General features: G+C 45.6%; 1 long non-coding RNA gene across 2 annotated transcripts in view; it reads right to left on the bottom strand.

The window, feature by feature from the left end:
* Nucleotides 1–9,700, bottom strand: part of LOC126234337 (uncharacterized) — a 215,836-nt gene extending 206,136 nt beyond the window's left edge. For both annotated transcript variants that reach the window (XR_007544712.1, XR_007544713.1), the window contains exon 1: nucleotides 9,603–9,700. This is a non-coding gene — a long non-coding RNA (uncharacterized LOC126234337). The remainder of the gene's footprint in view (nucleotides 1–9,602) is intronic.
* Between the last annotated feature and the right edge of the window lie 8,775 nt (nucleotides 9,701–18,475).

The following is an 18,475-nucleotide window of genomic DNA, read 5'->3' as shown; positions in this document are numbered from 1 at the left end:
AAGTAGTTCTAAGTTCTAGGGGACTAATGACCACAGCAGTTGAGTCCCATAGTGCTCAGAGCCATTTGAACCATTTTGGGAATGACGTACCAGTGCAAAGTGTTCTACTCTTGGAATCGTTGTTCACACACTTTCTCTTAGTTTCTTCCTTCAGCGTTAGCTGACTGCGAAATTTTAGGGAATTGAATACACTGACACGTGATGTAGTTACATGTGCGTGGATGCCAAAAGTTTTACAGTTAGCAAACGATTTTCTTTTTAAATCGTTCATAAAATTAAAGTTAAGAGTACTTTAAAGAGACTTACAAAACATAAATATTTGGTATAGTGGTCTCCCACTCGGACCCCACTGTTTATGAATCCACGTGGCTGCACGCATCCGAAACAAAACGGCGCTCGTAACGGCGGCATAGCTCCTCTCAGAGGTAAGTAAGCACCGGCGATTAATACCAAACGTCCGATTAAATTTCCCGCGAGCATAAATCGGCCATAAACAAGTCATATCTCACGGCGTCCCACGTGTAACGATCGAGCGTCGTGCAAACTATCAACGACTGCCGACGATATATATAGGCGGGTGCAGGGGACGTGCCGGCGGCATACAGAAAGCTTCGACGCATAACTCAGGCAGCTGCCGGCGGGAGCCGCGATACGCGCAGGAATTCAATTAAATTTCAATTTGTGCTTGTTATTTGCTTTATGGCCCGGTAAGTTATACCGCTGCGTGGCGTATGCCCGCCGACCTGGGAGGCCGCGTCGCAGCCAAGTCGCCGTCACGGGAGCCCTCTGGCGGCCGCCCTGTAAATCAAAGCGCGCCCAGCTCGCTTACAAATTCCCGCGGTGTCGAGGGGAAAACACCAGTCATTTGTCCAGCTTTTCCTGTCGGAATGCCAACCGCATCTCCCTTTCTAATAATGGAGCACCAGGGCGCTCACCTGCGGCGCGAGGGCAGTGTCGTAAGCCAATACTGCGGAGGCAGCGCCAAAAGCTACATAGGCTCCGGCCCGTTCATCGGACTCTGTCATGTGGCATATTTGTTTTAAACGAGATCTGTACACAAAACATACCGACCGGACATGGGGGTTGCACCCGTCTACCATCCTCCACACCTACAAATCCTTAATCCGTCCCATCATCTGTTATGCCAGTCTTGCCTGGATATCTGCCCCCCCCCCCCAAATTCTATAAGTCCCTCCAGATCCTTGAGCGTCATGCACTCCGCCTCGCCTTCCGTATACGCCTCCCGTCCCCCACGCGGATCCTCTATGATCTCATTCCTTTCCCCCATCTGCTCCTATTCCTCGAACATATCCGCATCCTCTACACCTCCGACCGTCTTGAACCCCCTCACCCCCTGGTTGCTCCTCTCCTCTCCGATCCCCGCCCCCTGCCACGTCTTCACCGTTGTGTCCCCCCTACCCTCCATCTCTACACCCTACATCTCCTTTCCCAAGGTGGCTTCCATCAACTCCCCCTCCTGGATGATGCCCTCTCTCCCTCCATTTATCCCTCCTATCAACTCTGATCCTCACTCCCCCTCCTTTCCTCTGTCCTTTTCCCGGGCTCCCTCTCCCCCCCCTTCCATCCTCTTTCTTCCCCACCTCCCCTCTCTTTGCCCCCTTCTCTCCCCCGCGTCCTTTTACATTTCCCTCCTCTCATTCCCTCTCGCGTCTGCCCTTCTCCCCCTTTATTAGTCCTCTCCCTCCTTGATTCCCCCCCCCCTTTTCTTTTTTTTCCTCTCCTCCCTCCTTGTTTTTCCCCCTCCTGCAGGTCCCCCCCCCCCCGCCATATGCATTTGGCTCGGGAGTGTCATCTTTGTGCTGCCACTTTCGTGCAGTGTTCTCCAGTGAGTGTTCTACAGTGCGTGTTTTACAGTGAGTGTTCCGTGTTGTGTTTTTTGGGACTTGTTGCGAACGGCCATCATACTGTCGCTGGGTGTGCCTTTTATCTCTTGCGAACAGAAACCAGACTGTCGCCGTGTTTTTTAATTGTGTGTCTACTATGTTACTTGTCTGATTCCTGTGTATTTTATCTACATTGCCCACCCCTTTTGCTTTCTGTTTTAACTTTCCACATTTTTACGCCATTTTACACTTTAAATCACCATTTTATCGCCTGTTTTACATTGTTTCTTTCTTCTTCTTTTATTTAAAAAAAGTCTGTAGGCTGTACAGCAGCGTAGTAAGCTGCTGCCAGCCCGCCCCCTTCGGGGGGAATTGAAACTCAATAAAGAAAAAAAAAGAAAAAAAAAACCATAAACTGAAGCTTTCTCAAGATAATTCTCATTTACTGTTCAGTCTCAGCTGCACATTTTTAATTGTATGACATGTTTCGATCACTCAAGGTCATCTGCAGACGTAAGTAGTTGCGTGAGCAACCTGTCTTGTCTGTTCAGAATATCATACCAGAGTACTCTGACCTGAGGTTCTGAATAGACAAGACAGGTTGCTGAGTACTCTGACAAGAGGTTCTGAAACGACAAGAAGGGTTGCTTCCGCAACTGCTTAGATTTGAAGGTGATCATGATTGATTGAATCATGTCAAGTAATTAAAAATGTGCAACTGAGACTGAACAATAAATTAGAATTATCGTAAATATAGGGACAGCTGCTGATCCTCACGAGACGAATATGTTGACTGTAGTCAAACTGAAGCCTTAGGAGTAAATGTCAGAGCTCCGACCGACCTACTCAGACACTGTCCATCGGTGTCAGTAATGCAACTGGCTACTCCAGTGTGTGCGTGATGGAAATGTTGACACTCAACTGCTCTTTATTTCTGGTGATGCATTAGTGCTTTAATCAGGAGACACGGAAGAACACAATAGCAGACATTAGACGTCTAAAATTGTTCGTCACTTACACCAAAGGCCAGTCCACGGTTTGAAAACTGGAGTGTTGGACGTAGTTAGTGCAACAATAACTGCTGGACCGATGTTATTTCTCTACATCTTAACTTCTTATAGGTGCCACAGCCACAAGTTCCGTTTTCCACTCTGGCTTTTATAAAATCACTGACGTTTACACCACGGACCAGCGAGCAAGACCCTTAGCAGGGAATGATGATTACATGCCTTCAAAGAGCCGCAAGGCTGCCCTATCGCAGGATGCGAGGGAAGCCGTCACTAACAAACGAAAACCGGAGGACTTCAGCAAGGGGCTCAGTTATTTTAACGTGTTAATGAACAAAGAACGTTTCACTATATATGTCCTACATGTATGTGTCTGAAAACTTGTGTATCTGTACATATGGCTGCACTACTCCAGTCTGGATCTTGTATACTGTTATCATGTTCTGTCTAGATGGTACTTATAGACCTGCACAAATATTCAAATCTCCGTCTTCAGCTTTTGAAACAATTCTTACAGAACATACAAAAGAATATTTTATTGCTATGTTAGACATATAGCCATGGATTGAATTGGGACCATCCCTAATCTGTACCGACGGCAATTTATCACTTTTTTTTGTGTTACCAGTAGGCTCATTATAGCTTAGTACCCCTGTGTATCCTGTGCTCCATTTTCGTCTTTTTTACTCATTTAAGTAAACTAAGGATCTAAAATTTGTCTTTTATCGCAATCTGTCCCACGTTGAGCCTATGTAAGTTCGTTACAGGGTACGACTTAAAATAATGTATACTCTGAATTGTAAAAACAGACTGTGGTATACTATTTTTAGTGTTGAGATGGCTGTAAGGGCCCCTTCCAAAAGGCAAAAAATAAATATAGAACGTTGTTCTAGTTCATGTTTACTACAGCAGTGGTTTCGTAGTAAAATGACAGTTGTATATGTGTATACAACCATGAACGGCGACGATGTGATTTTTCGAATGTATGAGTATGCAATTGAATTGGCAGTGATTATACAATAGATGGGGTGGGGGCATGGAGTTGCCTTTCTTGGAGGAAAGTGAGGAATATATTGCAGCCTTATTCCACAGAACCAACGTCTTCTGAAAAGACCTACTGCTATTCCATCTAAGACACTGTGCGACTACACAAAGTCAATGAGTCTACAGTATTATGATGTATTTACGACAATAGGAACTACTTGTAATGACAGAAACACTAACCCCATTTTCAAGACTCCAGCGTCGGTTGTTCTGTGAGTTCACGTAGTCCGATAAATACAGCCATTCCCCATCAGGAACAAGCGTATCAGGATAAACATCTCCATTACGCAAAACTGCAACAGACAGTTGCAGTACTGACGCTAACAATGGTGTCTGGCTTGGTCATTCGATGCTCTATCTTCATTTTGTAAGGTCTCAATTGGACATTACGTAGAGCTCTGTGAGGAAATGCTACCGACACCCCAGTGTGCTGAACGGCATTATAATTGTCTTGGACATTTTGCGAAAGCCACGCCTACTTCATCCAGCGTCAATCGTCTAAGTCCGGTACTCCACATAATAAAGTAGGAACGTCTGGACAGTATGCAGCTTCCAGGGCCTGCTTCCCCATTAATGGTTCCCGTGACCCTGTAATGTAGCATACAGTAGGCAAAAATAATTTGGCTCCTCCTGGGGACGTCATGGTAGTGGAGGCGACAATGGTAGTGGTGGAGATTTAGTTCTCTGACCTGCTGAAGCCTGTTCACAAGCACAACTTTTAAGTTACAGTTATCATGTCTTTATGCCAGAACGACCAATAATACGAGCATGGCTAAGCAGGCGACCACGAACTAAGGTAGTGGCCCCTTTGGAACAAAGGTGTGAAGTTACCTGGCGCTTGGCGTTTCTGTAAGGTGACCATTTATTTTGCGCGGGATCTGTGAGCCTAGGGCGAAGCTATCACCACCCGCTCGAAGGGTCACTATAGCCCTTCACTATACCTTCCACAGCACTTGGCCTCCTGCACATTTTCGGGGTACCACCAACCGTCCCATCATCGAAATTATGAAGCTGTCCAATTTCTGTTACATTACTACTAGCTTCTCCTTGCAACAGTACCACCTTCATGAAGACGTATTAACATCACCTCTCGTTTTATTCATCTTAATATTGGCACATACCGAGGGGCATGAACCGGGGGGGGGGGGGGGGGTAGTGGTTGAGAAGGGAGTGAGCCTATCCCGAATATTACTCAGTCTGTAGACCGAGTAAGCAATAAAGGAAACCAAAGAAAAGTTTGGACAAGGAATTAAGGTTCAAGGAGAAGAAATAAGAACTTTGAAGGTTGCCGACGACATTGTTATTCTGTCAGAAACAGCAAAGGCCTTGGAAGAGCAGCTGAACGGAATGCACAGCGTCCTGAAAGGAGAATATACGATGAACTTTAACAAAACCAAACTGGAGTAATGGAATGAGGGTCGAATTAAATCAGGCGATGGTGAGGGACTTAGATTAGGAAACGAAACACTAAAAGTACTAGAGGAGTTTTGCTACTTGGGCACTAAAATAACTGATGGCCGAAGTAGATGGTTCAAATGGCTCTAACAAGGGAACCTCCCCATCGCACCCCCCTCAGATTTAGTTATAAGTTGCCACAGTGGATAGACCTTGAGAAACTGAACACAGATCAATCGAGAAAACAGGAAGAAGTTGTGTGGAACTATGAAAAAATAAGCAAAATATACAAACTGAGTAGTCCATGCGCAAGATAGGCAATATCAAGTACCGACAGAACATAGGATCGCCGTGGTCCCGTGGTTAGCGTGAGCAGCTGCGGAAGTAGAGGTCCTTGGTTCAAATCTTCCTTCGAGCAAAAAGTTTAATTCTTTATTTTCAGACAATTATCAAAGTTCAGGTACTCACACATAATCAACTTCGCTCTCCAAAATTCCAGGACATGTTCAGATTTGCTTGGACATATGCAGGATTTGACGGTCTACACACGGAAAAATTTGAAAACGTAAAAAACATATGTTTTGACAGAGCACAGGGAAAAGTGTGCGAGTGTGAGACTTTTGGATTCATTTGTTGCAGTTTATGTGACAAACTCTTATCTTTTCATCACTTTTTTGGGAGTAATTATCACATCCACAGGAAAACCTAAATCGGGCAACGTAGAAGAATCTTTTTACCCATTCGCCAAGTGTACAAGTTAGGTGGGTCGACAACATATTCCTGTCATGTGACGCACATGCCGTCACCAGTGTCGTATAGAATATATCAGACGTGTTTTCCTGTGGAGGAATCGGTTCCCATTGGAGAGGCACGTCCGTTCGTCTACTAATCGCACGGTTTTCCGGTGCGGCCGCAAAACACAGACACAACTTATTACAGTGAACAGAGACGTCAATGAACGTATGGATGGATCATAACTTTGCTAAAATAAAGAAAAATTTTTCGCTTGAAGGGAGACTTCAACCAAGGACCTCTCGTTTCGCAGCTGCTCACGCTAACCACGGGACCACGGCGCTCCTAGTCTCGGAATGTCCATGATGTTGCATATCTTCGCGTGGACTACTCAGTTTGTATATTTTGCTTATTTTTTTATAGTTCCACACAACTTCTTCCTGTTTTCTCGATTGATCTGTGTTCAGGTTTTCAAGGCCTATCCACTGTGCCAACTTATAACTAAATCTGAGGGGGGTGCGATGGGGAGGTTCCCTTGTAATCACTATGGGACTTAATATTTGACGTCATCAGTCCCCTCGACTTAGAACTACTTAAACCTAACTAACCTAAGGACATCACACACATCAGTGCCCGAGGCAGGATTCGAACCTACGACCGTAGCAGCAGCGTGGTTCCGGACTGAAGCGCCTAGAACCGCTTGGCCACCGCGGCCGGCTAGGTTGCTGAACAACTGCTACGTGTATCCAAGCCGACGACACCATACGACTCTTTATCTAAATGTCCATTTACATATTGCTTAAAACTGAGCGATGAAGTGAACGGAAAAAGTAGTGTGGCTAGAAGCATCACAAACAGTAAGTTAGTACTGCACGCGCAAGGGGACAGATATTCAAATGGTTCAAATGGCTCTGAGCACTATGGGACTTAACATCTATGGTCATCAGTCCCCTAGAACTTAGAACTACTTAATCCTAACTAACCTAAGGACATAACACAACACCCAGTCATCACGAGGCAGAGAAAATCCCTGACCCCGCCGGGAATCGAACCCGGGAACCCGGGCGCAGGAAGCGAGAACGCTACCGCACGACCACGAGCTGCGGACGGGGACAAGATAGCACGGCGTCGAGTGATAAAAGGAAATCAGAAATTTTTACTTTCCCTGTGGGAGAGGTGGCACTGAACAGCACGAATAATTATCATTATTATCTAATCACGATTATTATTATCATCTAATTGTATCATCAGAAAATCACAGAATTTTATTGCAATGCAACTGAGCATGCCGTGTATAATGTAACCACTTTTCCTTGAGGGCTCAATGGTACTCGGCAGTACTGCGAAAGGAAAATCTTTATTTTGTTTCTAATTTCCTCCACTGCGCCCCACACTCTTTTAACATCCACGATATTTTGTTTAAAGATGTAACACGTTTCTTCACGTTGTGATAATCTTTACACTCACGCATTCTGTGCACCAAGATGCCACATTTTCTTTCTTGAAAGCGGGATTGTGATAGAACGTATCAGCGTCTTTTATCGACAACGGTTGGGTAGCATCGCGTGCGTTATCATGCATCGTTACATATAGATCTGTCTTCGATTCCGTGCAACATGCGGAAGCACGGTGGGAGTAACGAGTATTGGCAGGCTACGCAACTCTGCGAACTCTAGATGTGCGCTAAAAACAACCTGTTAACATGCACTAAACCAGCTTGATTTGCAGGATATTTTTGGATATATAGTTTTTCAAAAAAAAAAAAAAAAAAAACATGTGTGTGCTTCGTTTATAGGACAGAATATACTATGATACCATAGTAAATTCTTTATTTTCGACTGTTTAACGGAAATTCGTTCATAATGGATGATTGTTGATAAGGTGAATCCTCTCTGAATTTCAACACTTAAAAAAAGATTGTTAATTAAAAAAGTCTTGATCGCAAATTTCTTTTAATCGGATTAAACGAAATTTGCGATAATGACTGTATCTTAATTATCATATTAATATAAGATTGCTGATAATATTTTCAAACATTTTATAAAAAAAGATTGGCTGAATTCAAACGAGGCCGTCACAAAACTGCAACCGCATTTGAGAATATGAAAATGTGCTGCGAGTCATTGGGAGTGCAGGAATATCATAAGAAAAGAAATGGTCCGGTTTATATGAGGCATTAACAAATAGAAAGCATTGTGCAAAAGTAGTACCACATTTACTGCGAGCTCCAGCAACACATTCCAGAAAAGAAACAAAAATGAAAGCAACGTGAGGTCTCCCTCCAAAGATTCGAGATCGATTTCGTCTACTGGAAAGTTCTTCTACGTTCCAAAAGGGGATCTTCTTATTGGCTGCCTTCCTAAGGGTAATTTGCTATTGGGTTAATAGTACTCAGGTCTTTTGGAACAACTGGAAAATATTACACGTGAGAAGAGAGCTGGATTGCAAAAGAAGAACCAATTATCAGGACGCTGCAACTTGACTCAAAGGCGCTTTGACAGCACGAAAATAGTGCAATTTCGAAAACAGATTATGAGTACATCCAGTTTATTCACCAAACTTGGCACGTTCTAACTCTAGCGTATTCCACAAGAAGAAAGTAAAGCTGAACGTTAGTTTGAACATGGAGTGCTTTACTAGGCATGGTTCTAATGTAGGTGGTATACTAGTGATTTCCTCCGGCGCCTGAGCTGACTTTCAGAGCCAGTTACATGGTGACCTAGAGCTAAAGGTGGACCACGGTGCAACTTCATAGATAACTCTCTACTCACAAGCTTGACAAACTTGTAACACTACCAATACATTGTTGTATCTCTATAGCAAGGAGCATTTTCTCGCAGTTGCCAAGCGCCGCAGATTTGTAAAGCTTCAGATTACAAGCAGGGGGAGGAGGGGGGGGGGGGCAACGCTGTGCTGTGACAATTTAACCAATCATTTGACCGATTACATCTTAAAAGTTGTGTACAGCGTGGATAATTTTCTTTGAGCTGTTGATATTTATTACTAAGCTTAGGAAACAAAAGTTGTGAAATAAAAAAAAATACCGTATGAAAATGGTAATTTTGAAATGATTCTGGATAAAAATTGTTATGGTAGGCATTGTTCCGAAAATGTATGAGCCTATTTTCAATGTTATGTATGTCAACGAGGCTTCGGTAGGAAACTGTTACTTTCATAGAAAATTAATCCTACAGCAATTTAAGGAAAGAGGACTAGTTTATCTACATGTTTGGTAGACTGAGCACATGGATAGAGTCATGACAGTAGACTGAGTCCTGATACTGATGATAATGATTATGAACCAATAAATATGGATGCTACATAAGTGAGTTCTGAAAATGATGAGAGTCAATTAATTCCTCCCACACATATCTCGCTAAGTGACCATGGTGAAATTTGAGCTCATTCCAAGTCATACTGAAGGCCAAATTTTCCAGAAAATTCCCAAAGTTGACGTGTATCTAGCGTCTCATTCGTCGTGGACACTTCTGACGTTGGCATTAACCAGACCATCGCACCTGCCAGTTGTCTATTTCAATATTACTTCTCGAAGGTAATAAAGTACAATATTCACGCATACCTGTCTTCGGGAACACCGGTCCAGATACCAGGTCACGGTACACACTGAGTTCCAGAACTTCAACTTCAGCTGAAAGCGTGTCGCCTTCTAGAGCGTATAAAACCCACTGCCCTGCCACGAACAAGCGGATACAGTCTCCCAGCCAGACGGATGTCCGGTGCCGCGTGAACCCATGTGATAGCGACGTAGCTGATAACTCAGCTACTGCAGGCGCTGGGGTTACGCATAGCTCAGCTCGCATGGACACTACCTATTTCTTCAGTTCACTACACAGTTTGAAACGGTTCAACTGTCACTACCCGATCTTGCTACCGCTCGTTAGTGTGGTCGAATTCGCACCGGAGGTGACAGGCATGAATTCTAATGTTTAAAAATAAAATAAAATAAAATAAATAAAAAATAGTCACCGGTGTTTATCCGCCAGAAAGAGGAGATACGAGAGAACATAATTTATGATCGCCAGACATTGCGCCGTTATTCTGAACTGAATTTTAAATCTTTGGGCGGTAATATGTTACTCTCTGCGAATGGAAACGTTATGCTCAGATACCTTTTTGAGGATATTGGAGGCAGTATACGTGCCGGCACTAGGTTTCAACATTTACGTTCCCTTCATTTCCATACTCATCAACAAGATACAGCGATAAGGCAAAAGATTATGAAAGACTACAGTACCATTAGTTTTCACAGTATCCATAAACAACACAGTAGGTAACGTCGGAAGTTCCATGAGACTTTCCGCGGCTGATCCTGTCGGATACAGAGAAGTCGGGATGCTGGACAACTGTAACCAAATACGGTAAGACCTATAGAGGCTCGACGCTTCGTACAGGGTGTGACATTTGACCCTCAACATAAATAAACGTAATGTGTTGTGAACACATAGACAGAAAGTTCCTTTATTGTATGATTACACAATTGTAGAACAATCGGTTGAAGCAGTTATTTCCACAAAACGTCTAGCAGTATGTATATGGAACGATTTGAAGTGGAACAATCACATAAAATTAGTCGCGAGAGTGTGGCCGAGCGGATTAGGCGCTTCAGTCTGGAACCGCGCGACCGCTACGGTCGCATTTTCGAATCCTGCCTCGGGCGTGGATGTGTGTGATGTCCTTAGGTTAGTTAGGTTTAAGTAGTTCTAAGTTCTAGGGGACCGATGACCTCAGATGTTAAGTCTCATAATGCTCAGAGCCATTTGAACCATTTAGTCGCGAGTAAGGCAGACGCCAGACTGAGATTCATTGGAAGAATGCTTTGGAACTGTAGTCCAACACCAAAGGACGAAGCTTACAAAATACTCGTTCAACCAGTACTTAGATACTGCTCATTAGCAAGGGATCTGTAATAGATAGACTTGATAGAGGAAATAGGGAAGATACAGAGAAGAGCAGTACGTTTAGTTACAGGTTCATTTACAAAGCACAGAAGCGTCTCAGAACTGATCAAGCAACTCATGTGGCAGACGCTGCAAGAGTGGCATCCAGCATCACGGTGTTGTGTATTGTCGAAGTTCCGAGAGCGTTCGTTTGTAGAAGAGTCATCAATTTTGCTTCCTCCTACGTATATCTCGCGTAAGTACCACGAAGATCGCTCTTCCCCGATAGCTATTTACGACTGGAACAAAAAACGGGAGAGAGGGTGGTTGTGTCAAGTTCACACACTTCGAGGTGGCTTACGGAGTATACATGTAGATGTAGATGTCCACTGTCTGATGGCGATGCGGGCACGCTACGCGTAAGGAAAATACACTACTGGCCATTACAATTGCTACACCAAGAAGAAATGCAAATGATTAACGGGTATTCATTGGACAAATATATTATACTAGAACTGACATGTGATTACATTTTCACGCAATTTGGGTGCATAGATCCTGAGAAATCAGTACCCAGAATAACCACCTCTGGCCGTAATAAAGGCCTTGATACGCTTGGGCATTGAGTCAAACAGAGCTTGGATGGCGCATACAGGTACAGCTGCCCATGCAGCTTCAACACGATACCACAGTTCATCAAGAGTAGTGACTGGCGTATTGTGACGAGCCAGTTGCTCGGCCACCATTGACCAGACGTTTTCAATTGGTGATAGATCTGGAGAATGTGCTGGCCAGGGCAGCAGTCGAACATTTTCTGTATCCAGAAAGGCCCGTACAGCACCTGCAACATGTGGTCGTGCATTATCCTGCTGAAATTTAGGGTTTCACAGGGATCGAATGAAGGGTAGAGCCACGGGTCGTAACACATCTGAAATAAAATGTCCACCGTTCAAAGTGCCGTAAATACGAACAAGAGGTGACCGAGACGTGTAATCAATGCCACCCCATACCATCACACTGGGTCATACGCCAGTATGGTGATTACGAATACTCGCTTCCAATGTGCGTACACCGCGATGTCGCCAAACACGGATGCGACCATCATGATGCTGTAAACAGAAGCAGGATTCATCCGAAAAAATGACGCTTTGCCATACGTGCACCCAGGTTCGTCGTTGAGTACACCACCGCAGGCGCTCCTGTCTGTGATGCAGCGTCAAGGGTAACCGCAGCCATCGTCTCTGAGCTGATAGTCCATGCTGCTGCAAACGACGTCGAACTGTTCGTGCAGATGGTTGTTGTCTTGCAAACGTCCCCATCTGTTGACTCAAGGATCTAGACGTGGCTGTACGATCCGTTACAGCCATGCGGATAAGATGCCCGTCATCTCGACTGCTGGTGGTACGAGGCCGTTGGCATCCAGCACGGCGTTCCGTATTACCCTCCTGAACCCACCGATTTCATATTCTGCTAACAGTCATTGGATCTCGACCAACGCGAGCAGCAATGTCGCGACACGATAAACTGCAATCGCGAGAGGCTACAATCCGACCTTTATCAAAGTCGGAAACGTAATGGTACGCATTTCTCCTCCTTACACGAGGAATCACAACGTTCCACCAGGCAACGCCGGTCAACTGCTGTTTGTGTATGAGAAATCAGTTGGATACTTTCCTCATGTCAGCACGTTGTTGGTGTCGCATCTTGTTCCTGTCGGTTAAATTTCTCGTCTGTAGCACGTCATCTTCGTGGTGTAGCAATTTTAATGGCCAGTAGTGTACATAAGCTGAGCACCGACAAATAGGGAATGGCTCTAAAGAAGCTATGGGCCGCAAACTGGCATATCCACTGACATAAGTGAATTTGACGGAGGACAGATTATTGTCGCTTGGAACCTGCGAACCAGCATCTCGGAAACGGCGGTGGTGGTCGGCTCTTCGCGTGGTACTGTCGTGAGTATCCCAGGAAAATAGATGAAGAACAGTGAAACCATGAATAGCTGTCAAGGTGTTGGACACACACTCTTGTCACTTGATGTGGAGGTCGGAGGATTGCTCACTGTGCAAAGCAAGTTTGGCAGCGATCTAAGGTACGTCTAACGACAGAGTACTACGTTCATCAGATGATCTCGCAATGACTACCAGCAGCTGTTGAATGGAATGACGACAGTGAAAATTTGTGCAGACCGGGACTCGAAACCGGGATTTCCCGCTTATCGCGAGAGGTCACCTCACCACTTTCTTTGCCGGCCGGTGTGGCCGTGCGGTTAAAGGCGCTTCAGTCTGGAACCGCGTGACCGCTACGGTCGCAGGTTCGAATCCTGCCTCGGGCATGGATGTGTGTGATGTCCTTAGGTTAGTTAGGTTTAATTAGTTCTAAGTTATAGGCGACTGATGACCTCAGAAGTTGAGTCGCATAGTGCTCAGAGCCATTTGAACCACTTTCTTTGTTGCATTTTGTTCTTCGTTCGTTGTATTTGGCTGTAGCGGATGTCGCATGACATCCGTTGAAGTTCATTGTGGATCCCTTCACTCAGTTTTGTTTATTGCAGAGAGCAGCCACCTCTCTGATCTAACACGCTGAGCTACCGTGCTGGCAACCCTTTGGCTCTGACAGCCAGACCCAAACTTCCATATGTCGTCAATCATATGTCTACGATCTGTACTCGCAACATCCATTACGTGTATTCCCGTACAGATCAGACGTTGTGCTTGAACGTCGCATGCCCATTATCAGTAGATAAACACGATATTGCAGTGTCGGTGTTACTCTGATGACGGAGCACTGCGGCCTATGGAAGTTTGGGTCTGGTCGTGAGTCGTGCACGGATAGCCAAATGGTAAGGCGACCGCTCGTGATAAGCGAGAAGTCCGGGTTCGAGTCCCGGTCCGGCACAGATTTTCACTGTCGTCATTCCATTCAACAGCTGATGGTAGTCATTATCCGCAATTGTGAATTCATCTGATATGTTTAGTAACGGCTGTGGTCGCCGCAGTGCATCGTCGTCAGAATAACACCGGCACTGCAATATCGAGTACAACGTTTGTAGAGGCGCAAGTGTTACAGAGCACTCATTCTTGAACATTGGACTCCGTAGCTGGGACCCCTACGTGTCCACATGCTGACCCAACGACATCGTCAGTTACGATTGCAGGGGGCACGGGATCATCAAGACTGGACTGTGGATCAATGGAACGTATCGTCTGATTGGATTAATCACTTATCTTGTTTCACCAGCTCCATGGTCGCGACCCAGTACGACGTAATCCAGTAGAACGGCTGCTCTTAACAGGCAACACACCTTGAACGTTGGCAGGTGGTGGTGGTATTATGCTATAGAGGGTGTGGGGGGAGGAGGGGGGCGCATTCGCGCTTAGCTTTGATGAGACTTGTGCTAATAAGCGAAGGCCTCAAGACAGCTGAGGACAACGTGAACATTACTGAGGATCACCTGTGAAACGCCCAGCTAAACCCGCAGCACAGGACAGGTAGTTGGAATTGTGGAAAGGGGCCCAAATGAGCGGCTGTCAGTTACACTCGAACACTTATAACTTTATTTATTTGACCAAACATTACAGTATAAATTCTTGAACTTAGTTATCGGCTGAATACACCACACTATCTTATGCCTTAACGGCACAACCATTTTAATTTAAAAAAAACGGCTAAAAGCCATTAACTCAAAATTCAGACGCCAAAGAGAATATTTCGAGGGCAGAAGGCCTCACGTTAAGTAAGTTCTACAATTTGGCTGAAGGCACAAAATCTAACACTTGAAAAGCAACAAGCTTAACTTAAAGACGGCTGAAGGCCCATGATTGAAGGCTCAAGGTAAAATTAAATTTAAAAAAAAACCACAAGGCAGAAGGCCTTATCTTCAATTAGGCTGAAGGCCCCAAACAGTCTGATGCTCGAAAGACAAAGATCCTTCATTTAAAAACGGCTGAAGGCCCCATGATTTAAAACTCAAGGTAAAATAAATTTTTACAGCAAAGCCTTATCTTAAATTATGCTGAAGGCCCCAAACAATGTAACACTTGACAAGCAAGGAATTTTAATTTTAATGCGGCTTAAGGCCCATGACTTAAAACACCACTGAAAACAATTCAATTTTAATTCAAAACCATCGGCAATGAGCCATACAAATACACACAACAGAAAATAAGAAAAAGCTGTGCAGCTAACGGCGCTCAGAAGTTTCGGAGGTCGGCCAGCACTTGGAATACTAACGATCACTTAGGTGAGACAGGCAGTCGGCCCAACCATTCTCGATCCGACGACAACCCAACCAACAGACAGCCAACGGACCCATCGACAAGGTAACTTGCGCTCCACTCAACCAGCACACAACCGGGACTTCAATGCAAAACGTAAAAGGCATGGACGCCCACAACCAAGCATACATTAAGCTGTCGAACTTCACACTGTGCTGGACAGCGACAACACGGTGAGGAAAGAACATTGCCTAAATTTACGCCAACGGCCTGGGCCGGTAACCGGAACGTTAACGGCCACAAGGCAGAAAGTTCCACTGGTGCACTTCAATTGCAAAGAACGAAACACAGTTAGACTCCACCGGACGGTGGCTAAACCTTCGCCAACTCGAACACACACGTTGTTGCTCGCGGGCATGTCCCAACAGCCAACGAGAACCAAACGGCACAATGTGAATAGTCTTGACTTGCTGGTAAATTAAATCCAAACTCAACTTTCGTGTCCAGGGTCGGTGAGCCACGGACCTCGTAGCAATGGGAATAGCCCCACACACTCCGCCACTGCGTAGAGACGGCCAACGGGCCCGGCCAAACTACGCCCCGCAGAGATTTCCTCGCTGCTCCACTCCAATTGACCGACTGCCACACATCAGCATGGAGACAGCACTAAAATAACTGAGCAGTCGACATCACAGTCTACACACAGTTTACGAACACTTGCACGGAGGACTAGACAATTCTAACGGCAGCGACTTTGCAATAATAAGGACGAATCACGAGTCGGCACACACAGGCTAAACATAAGCGATCGCCGGCCAACATACACGTCGTCCGACAAGACGACCGACCCACGACCAACCGAGGTGGTCCGCACTCAAGTGATACGTATCGGCAATCGTCAGGAGAGTCATGGCTGTCCGGACCTCACTGCAGTCGCGCCCCGACTGAACTTCTGCCGCGTCCTAAATCAAACACTGCCAGGTCCGAACTGCAATGCTAGCGCTTCCCAACTCACTGGCAGATCCGAACTAACTCCGAACACACGACAACCGGGCAGTAATAGCAGTCAGCAAAGATAATACGCCAGGGCTTAGATTGATAAGCGCCGCTGCTGCCGATCACAGGCAGGCAAGGCGGCAACTCGGTGACACCAGTAATTGAAACTAACATAACGAGGTGGCAGTATGGCAAAAAAAAACAGGATGTAAAATAAGAGATGGCGCGAACATGAGCCACGCACAGCTTAACGTGCATCCCTTCATGTTCTACGTCTTCACCGAAGGGCGATCGCAGATGCAGCGGGATGACTGTCCTTGTCACACTGCCAGAATCGAGTTTGAGGAGCCTGATAGTGAAATCACGTTGACATCTTGACCACCAGATTCTCTTGAGCTGAATCTGATAGAACACATCTGGGACGCTGTCAGGCGCCATCTCAACACCCACAAAATCACCGGCACGTAATTTACGTGAATTGTATGATCTGTGATAGACATCTCTTACCACTTACTTCTGGAAATCCGACTAGAACTTGTCGAATGCATGTCACGCATTATCGTTAGAGTATTCCGTTCCAAAGATGGACCAATGCGCTACGATGCAGGTGGTCATAATCTTTCACTAAATTTCATCACGAAAATTCGGAAGCCCGTTAGACTCCATCAGGATTTCGGAATTTAAATCGTAATCAGACAAGGAGATTTCATATTATACAACAAACACAAATACAGTCCTAACAGGCCTTGAAGGCCCAACGCCGGCCGAAGTGGCCGTGCGGTTAAAGGCGCTGCAGTCTGGAACCGCAAGACCGCTACGGTCGCAGGTTCGAATCCTGCCTCGGGCATGGATGTTTGTGATGTCCTTAGGTTAGTTAGGTTTAACTAGTTCTAAGTTCTAGGGGACTAATGACCTCAGCAGTTGAGTCCCATAGTGCTCAGAGCCATTTGAACCATTTTTTGAAGGCCCAACGGTACCAACCTCAGCTCTTAAGCGTCACAGGATGAGGGTGCGGCGGGGGGCATGTTGTCAGCGCACCGCTATCCCGGCCGTTGTCAGTTTTCATTCAAAAATATTCAAATGTGTGTGAATTCCTAAGGGACCAAACTGCTGAGGTTATCGGTCCCCAGACTTACACACTAATAACTTAAGCTAAGAACAACATACACACACATTTCCGATTAAGGACTCGAATCTCCGGCCGAAGGGGCCGCGCAATCCGTGACATGGCGCCTCAAACCATGCGGCCACTCCGCTACTTATCAATCCAGTAGCTCCTCAATTGACCTCACAAGGGCTGAGAGCACCCCGCTTGCCAACAGCGCTTGGCACACCCAGACGGTGACCCATCGAAGTGCTTGCCTAAGTCCGACATGGCTGACGGGAACCGGCGTCACCGTCACGGCAGTTATATGGGCGATCACAAAGTTTCTGTTTGACAGCGTTGCTGCAACATATAAGCATCGTAGCGCGACCCCATTGCGTGTATACAAGCACTGACGTGTAAGCAAGGATTAAATAGAGAAAAGGAAGAGTATAAAACAAAGAGAGGCAAACAGAGACAAGCAACGATGCGCACGGGGGGGGGGGGGGGGTAAAGGTTGGGGGGGAGGAAAGGGGGAATCACTCAGTATCGGCCCCACCCGGCATACTCGTACCTTCATGCGGTACGTGCGCAGATAATAGGTACTAGCCAGATTTCGCAAAAAACGATGGAACAAAGATGAAGTACGCGAGAGAGCCTGTCCCGGTGGGATATTTAAAATTACGCCAGAAATACGGGACGCCTGGTAACACTAGTTGTGTTCCTTCTTCATTTTCCTAGTTTCAAAAATGGTTCAAATGGCTCTGAGCACTATGCGACTTAACTTCTGAGGTCATCAGTCGCCTAGAACTTAGAACTAATTAAACCTAACTAACCTAAGTACATCACACACATCCATGCCCGAGGCAGGATTCGAACCTGCGACCGTAGCGGTCACGCGGTTCCAGACTGAAGCGCCTTTAACCGCACGGCCACTTCTTCTAGAATTGCGGGCAATAATTTGTTACGAAGAACATGGGATGTTCTCACTAATTATCTTCCACCCAGCTACGTTAATGTTTTAAAGAATTTGCAATTATTTTCTAAGCTTCTGTGGCTTTCTACGAGTATGTAGAGGTTTTAGCAATGTGATCGATGTGATATATCACCGTGAGTATATCCTGTCACTGTACTCCAGCAACCTCTGGTGTAGTAGCTCTAAGATCAATATAACAGAATAACAAATCTATCACACCGTTGAAGTGCCTAAAGATGAAGCTGCAGTTACTTCAGAATCAGTTACAAATAAGTTAAAACATCA

Source organism: Schistocerca nitens, chromosome 2, assembly GCF_023898315.1.
Source record: "Schistocerca nitens isolate TAMUIC-IGC-003100 chromosome 2, iqSchNite1.1, whole genome shotgun sequence".
NCBI classification, from domain to species: domain Eukaryota; kingdom Metazoa; phylum Arthropoda; class Insecta; order Orthoptera; family Acrididae; genus Schistocerca; species Schistocerca nitens.
This window is presented reverse-complemented; position numbering and strand designations above follow the sequence as displayed.